We start from the raw sequence: 7500 nt of genomic DNA on the forward strand, positions 1-7500 counted from the left end.
GGTTTGCATTGGCTACAAAGTTCAAATGAGCTTGAACAAATGATCCAATGTAAAGAGGACACTATCCTCAACTACTGCAGAATCTCACCTCATATAATACTTGTTCATGTGATGCTTAACTTAGATCCATTATGGTCCCTGTGATATTATCGTGTATAAACATATTGATGGCTTTTCATGTTTCATGTGACCCACACACAAGATGTTGACATTATAAAGCCATAGTATGGTGGTGAATAGCTTCACTCACTCTCCAGAGCACAGGCATGTTGAGGTCAGTAATGGCAAAGGATTGAAATGCCCTTTTCTTGCACACAGTCACATAAAAGAAGCTCATAAATCGAAATTCACTGACGGATTAATGTGTCTGCAGAAGAGTTTATGTAGCACAGTAGAAGCAAAGCTTTCAGAGGTGCTCTTGGACTTTTAAAAAGAGCTGCAAAAGAATTCCTACAGCTACAGACATACAACAGATATACATTACTGTGCTCCTAATTCTATCTATCATCTATCTATCTATCTATCTATCTATCTATCTATCTATCTATCTATCTATCTATCTATCTATCTATCTATCTATCTATCTATCTATCCATCCATCCATCCATCCATCCATCCATCCATCCATCCATCCATCCATCCATCTATCTATCTATCTATCTATCTATCTATCTATCTATCTATCTATCTATCATCTATCTATCATCTATCTTTCTTGCTATATATATATATATATATATATATATATATATATATATATATATATATATAAGCCAAATATACTGCGACCACTTGAATACCTAAACAATCATACTATTTTTGAAATAATATACACTCAACGTTAAGTGACACTATATTAACAATCGCTATGTACCTTACATAATATTATAGCAGAACATTTTACATAATATAAGAATCATGAATTAGCTTGACATATTAAGAAAACATGTCATCCTGGCTGTTCTTTCACATATTGAGATATATAGCGGGCTTGAATTTGTTGTTTAACAGTTTGTATTCTGCACCGTGAGGAGAGAAGTGTATGTTATTGACATACGAATATCTTGTGAACTAAAACGTGCAGATTTTTTGGATAAATGTTTATTTGTGCTTTTATTTCATATCCATTGTTGCATTATATTTTTATCTGTTATGCCTTTTCACTGTCCCTTTTTTATTATTATTAATCTTCTACTATTTTCCGGGCCACTTCCTTGTCCTCTATTATTTTATAGACTCCTTTTACAGAAATCAAACCAGTTGCCATTTGTTAGACTTTTTTTTTTGTTTCTTAAAATGCTTGTAGACTTTGTGTAATTGCTTTCAAATGTTTTCATAAATTACCGTTAGAGATGTGTCATAGTAAATTACCTAAGTAATAAAATGTAAAAAATGCAAATAGCTCTTGCCTTTATTCCGATGTAAACCATTGGTTGCTATGCACTATTTCACTTGTCAGTGGCACAATCTGCAGCTGGAGTCTATGGGAAGGCACAGTGTGATAACAGGCAGTCAGAACCTCTGGTGTAATCTAGCAGGCAGAGTAGGGTGCGGGTCATTTCCTCGTCCCCCGCAGAAAACACATTATCCCTTCCATATTTACATACTTTTTAATATTTGTCAAACATCCATAAATTATAAATTAATGAAATGTTCGACAGTCTTCACAGAACACACTAATGAAGGCACTTACCTATCTAGTCATGGGCTGTCTGGAAGTAATGACATATGTATCTATGATCTGCCTTATTGACTTTTATGACAAGTATCCATGGAGATGGAGTCTGCGACTTGTCATCACCTGCTCCAGGTACAAAGCAATAACAGTTATACCATAAACTCCATTTAAAGGGTCCCTAAGCCCAAAAAAGAAAGTTTCTGAAAAGTAAACAGCTGCTAATATTATTAACATATAGGAATGTAAACATTTCTGGAGGTTCTCAGTGCTGGAAATATTACATAAAGTAGTGATCATTTGGGCAGGACATGGATTTCCCATATAAAAGCATTACAATTTGCATCACCCAAAGAAGAATAGCTGGTGAACAAAATATTGCATTTTATGATCGAGTTCACTGTTACTGCCATTTAACAGTATTATGTTTGTTTTGTGTCTTATGAAGAGATTACTGGAAGGAATTTCTATGATAATATTATTAAGTAATTTATGATACAACTTGTCTGTTGTTGTTGTTTTTGTTGTTGTTGTTTTTGTTATTGTTGCTGTTCATAATAATAATAATAATAATAATAATAATAATAATAATAATAATAATAATAATAATATCGACAATAAGTTAACGAATATAGTAAAAAGAGCTACAAGAATTCTGCCCTAGTCACTGGACGTGTTAATGTGGTTAATGTGAAGCAGAGAAGGTGATCATGAATCATGCTATGACAATTTAGTGCATACATATTTACACTACAAGAATCCTCCATGATTGATGGAGACCTATCCCTGTTATAACATTAGACGTGATAGATGAAGTTCGGTGCATTGGGTCAACTGATCCTTGCTGTTCTACCTTTGACTCTGACTCTATAAAATTAAATCACATTTAAAAATGCAAATACTATCACTCAGCATGGATTCTTCTATTGGGCTGGAGTCATTTCTAGAGTAAAGATGTTAAACTCAGAAAGACACATTGTCAAAGTCTTTGTAATCAAGTTGTATAATTGCATTAGCAGGATTGCAGGTTGCAGAAGCATGTGTTACTAGACATAGTCCTGGGGTGTCTGTAATTCATAATATCCAGCACTACATCCACAGGAGGTTTACATTGTGTCCTATAGACAAAGGCACCGAGGGCTTAAATGTCTTCTCATCAAGCAACAGATTTTATTTAGTGACATTATTTTATATTATAATATTTTATTTCTGTGCTAACAGCGGTGTAATGAACTTTTGTCACCCAATGACCCGACTCTTGTTTGTCTAGAAGGAAGGTGATTTGAATTTAAGACTTACTCCCTATTTATTTGAATTAATATTCATTCATTTATTTATGTCGTTTATTTATTTAGGTATGTTTGTTTCTAGTTATGTATTAATTCAGCAATCGACTAGTAATGGGGTTCCGTGTGTCCCGCTGCCCCTACTTTGACATGTTTTAAACTGCATGCCATATTAAGTGAGGAGCTAAGTGTAATATTATGATTATTTTTAGTATTTTTTAAAATTATATATTATAATATTTGATTTTTCTTATGAAACGGCAATGAGATAATGGCCTTGTGTCTCATCTACCCCTCTTGTTTTTGAGCAGGTTTCAGTCTCCTGGGCGCCTTGAATTGCATTAGGTATCATTATACTTTAAATCAGTATAATTTTAATTAATATATGTACTTTATGCATTATTTTATTTATTGTATTTAATTTAGTGAAGGCAACAGTATTAGACTTTTGGATGGCACTCGCTGACTTTACCATAAATCAGGCCAGGTCTACATGCCATTGTATATCTGTAGCTTCTGCATATTTCTAAAAAAAATTGTTATAATTAATTAGACTTTTCTTTGCTACCCTCCATATAATAATGAACTTATGTGTGACCTTTTGAACCTACTCTGACACCAGGCCATTGTTTAAAAAAAAAAAAGTGCAAACAACTAAAAAAGAATGGACTTGCATGTGACCCACTGAAACAACCCTCAATCAGTCCAGATCTCAAGGCCATGATTAGGTGCTCAGTATTTTTTAGCTTTAAACATTTTCTTTATTTTTTTTTTTTTTTACCTTATTGTATTATTTTTGTTTGTTTGTTATTATGTGATTTGCATTACAGTCAAAGACATTCAAGTGTGACCACTGACGTCATGCTGTATGTGCAGGTCAATGTAATGCTGATTGTAATTTTTTAGCTTTAATGTCCTTTATTTTATTTCTTATTGCAAATATGATTACTATTAATAATAAATGTTAATAATACTATTGCCACTACTACTACTACTACTTGTACTACTACTACTACTACTACTACTACTACTACTACTACTACTACTACTACTAGTACTACTACTACTACTACTTGTACTACTACTACTACTACTACTACTACTACTACTACTACTACTACTACTACTACTACTACTACTTCTACTACTACTACTACTACTACTACTACTACTACTACTACTACTACTACTTTTACTTTTCAATTAGCAGCGTAATAATAGACACCCCGATTCTATCTTGACTAAAGTTCGGGTCTCCAAGTCATCATGCGACTATGCAAAAATACAAACAAAAAACAAATCTTTAATTGTATTCTTATTGTATTTGATAAGGTACCCTTATGCTTTGTTATAGGTCTGCAGGCCATTGTGAAGCTATTTAGAAACTAATGATAATTTTAGGGTTGAAACGTCTTAATTTTCCAATTCTAGTTGTATATAGAACTAGTAGTAGGGCATGACCACACATGGCGGAATTCCTCCGCAACTGTCCGCATCAATGCCGCACCTAATCCGGGTTGCGGATTACGGCTGCGGATCTGCACAAAATGTGCAGAAAATTGATGCGGACTAGCTGCTGCGGACTGCGGGAAAAGTGCTTCCCTTCTCCCTATCAGTGCAGGATAGAGAGAAGGGACAGCACTTTCCCTAGTGAAAGTAAAAGAAATTCATACTTACCGCCCGTTGTCTTTATGACGCGTCCCTCCTTCGGCATCCAGCCCGACCTCCCTGGATGACGCGCCAGTCCATGTGACCGCTGCAGCCTGTGCTTGGCCTGTGATTGGCTGCAGCCGTCACTTACACTGAAACGTCATCCTGGGAGGCCGGACTGGAGACAGACGCAGGGAGTTCTCGGTAAGTATGAACTTATATGTTTTTTTACAGATACATGTATATTGAGATCGGTAGTCACTGTCCCGGGTGCAGAAACAGTTACTGCCGATCGCTTAACTCTTTCAGCACCCTGGACAGTGACTATTTACTGACGTCTCCTAGCAACGCTCCCGTCATTACGGGAGCCCCATTGACTTCCTCAGTCTGGCTGTAGACCTAGAAATACATAGGTCCAGCCAGAATGAAGAAATGTCAAGTAAAAAAAGCAAGACGCATCCGCAGCACACATGACATGTGCATGACAGCTGCGGACTTCATTGCGGAACTTTGAATCTCCATTGAAGTCAATGGAGAAATTCCGCCATGAGTCCGCCACTGCTCCGCAACAGACAGAGCATGCTGCGGACACCAAATTCCGCTCCGCAGCCTATGCTCCGCAGCGGAATTGTACGCATCGTGTAAACGAACACTGCTAAATTAAAGTGAAAGTCAATGGAGAAACGGCTCCGCTGCGGATTAACGCTGCGGAGTGTCCGCAGCGGAATTTAAGTGCAATTCCGCCATGTGTGAACCCGCCCGTACAATATTTCCAAACAGCTCTCTTTTTAGTATACTATGGAGAGCAGTTAAATTGCTCGTTGGTAAAGTGAGCATGTGTTCTGCAGTCATCAAAAATTGATATGTACCGCCAGTAAACTAATTATACATCATCCTGAGGATACATTGTTAATCCACTTGCACACCCGCGTTGACTAGCAGCATCAGGCTGCAAATAGCTTCATTAAGTCATAGACCAGGAATATATCCATATTGGAACAATTCATATAGTAATATAGTATATGGCTGTGCCTTAATTTATTGGATCAATTAATATCAGTGGTAGAACTGGGATTGGACTACCCAGGCATCCTACAAAAATTCAGAAATGCACTTCCAGAAAGGGGTTAATAGTTTTTTATGTATAGTTTATGTACACCTGTACATTTTATAATTGAAACTTATTTTGGAATTTCAAATCCAAATAATTTTTTTCTTTTATATTCCCAAAGATAAAAATATCCCATAATAAAGTATTAGCAAACTAATAATGTGCATGCATTTTTTCTATAGACCAGATATTTATTTTTAGTGTCTTTTGCTTAATAATTAGATTTTGATAAATAATAGTCATGTTTCTGTAATATAACATGTAATATGTATTAACTATAATAATTTCTTGTACTTGTACTCCTAATGTGATTGTATGTTGTCACCCAAGTGATATCACAATCTAGTCAAAATGTAACCATACAAGTATAATATTGGTATGGTGAATGAGTTATTTAGTCGTAATCACGTCATACAACTCATAACTATGTCTGTACTGAGATGACCTAAAGATACAACTTGTTGACATGACGTCATTTCTATTACATAATTAGTGATAGGGCTTGTTGTAATGACGTCATTTTCTTTTCTTTTTTTTTTTACATCAGTAGTGATTCAGCTTGTTGACATGATTTGGTGACTGTGGAAGTCTTGTCATTCTACGTTATGGTGTCCTCAGCGTCTGTCTGCGGTTTGTATGTGATGTGAATATGGATTTATGGACTGATAACAGGTTCTCATATCCAGAGCTTCTTGTGGTGACATGGACCCTGGATATGAAGGCTGCAGGAACCTTACAGTAACAGGAGCTGAATAAGGGCAAAGAACAGGACAGAACTGGCTTTCAATAGCTTTTGTGGCTACTAAATGGTTTAACATAAAAACAAGTTTCCTCAGCAGAGTCTGCATTAATGTCCTGCTCCTTTGTGGAGTGACTCGGCTTCTTCTGCCCTATTGACCTCCACAGTAAAGAGTGTTGGTTTTGCTTGGACGATTCAAGTAGTTGTTTTTTGTGCAATTGTCTCATACAATTAACAAACACACATGAGCAAGACATTCCGTGTATAGGGAAAAGCAGGGCCTAGGAGAAATATTCCATTGTGTGTCTGACAATACATAAATACCCACTGCACACGTCCTGTCCTGCAGTGTACACACTGGTGTCTGAGGAAGCTGCAGCCCACACTGCATTACTCCAGGCAAGCCCTTAACTCGTTATTGGCATGATGGCAGCTTTAGACTTTAGGCAGTTACAAGATAGATAGATAGATAGATAGATAGATAGATAGATAGATAGATAGATAGATAGATAGATAGATAGATAGATAGATAGATAGATAGATAGATAGATAGATAGATAGATAGATGATAGACAGATAGATAGATAGATAGATAGATAGATAGATAGATAGATAGATAGATAGATAGATAGATAGATAGATAGGTAGATAGGTGATAGATGGATGGATAGATCGATAGATAGACAAATAAATGATAGAGAAAAATAGCTTTCAAAGGTAGAAACGTAAAAGGTAACGATGGAAAAGACAGATGGGTACTATGGCAAAAATTATGTACTGTATTCTCTATGTCTGTCTGGACGATAGCTATGTGCTATAAAACAGATATGTATAGAAAAAGATAGATAGATAGATAGATAGATAGATAGATAGATAGATAGATAGATAGATAGATAGATAGATAGATAGATAGATAGATAGATAGATGATAGATAGATAGATAGATAGATAGATAGATAGATAGATAGATAGATAGATAGATAGATAGATAGATAGATAGATCATAGAGAGTTAGTCCTGGTTGTGTTCATATTATGAT

At 35.6% G+C, this 7500-nt stretch overlaps 1 long non-coding RNA gene across 1 annotated transcript in view; it reads right to left on the reverse strand.

Moving 5' to 3' along the window:
• LOC142760813 (uncharacterized) overlaps positions 1 to 7500 on the reverse strand; it is a 19081-nt gene that overhangs the window by 2329 nt on the left and 9252 nt on the right. The window contains exon 2 of the long non-coding RNA XR_012883413.1: positions 1694 to 1801. This is a non-coding gene — a long non-coding RNA (uncharacterized LOC142760813). The remainder of the gene's footprint in view (positions 1 to 1693; positions 1802 to 7500) is intronic.

The sequence above is a fragment of the Rhinoderma darwinii genome, chromosome 4 (genome assembly GCF_050947455.1).
Source record: "Rhinoderma darwinii isolate aRhiDar2 chromosome 4, aRhiDar2.hap1, whole genome shotgun sequence".
Classification (NCBI taxonomy): domain Eukaryota; kingdom Metazoa; phylum Chordata; class Amphibia; order Anura; family Rhinodermatidae; genus Rhinoderma; species Rhinoderma darwinii.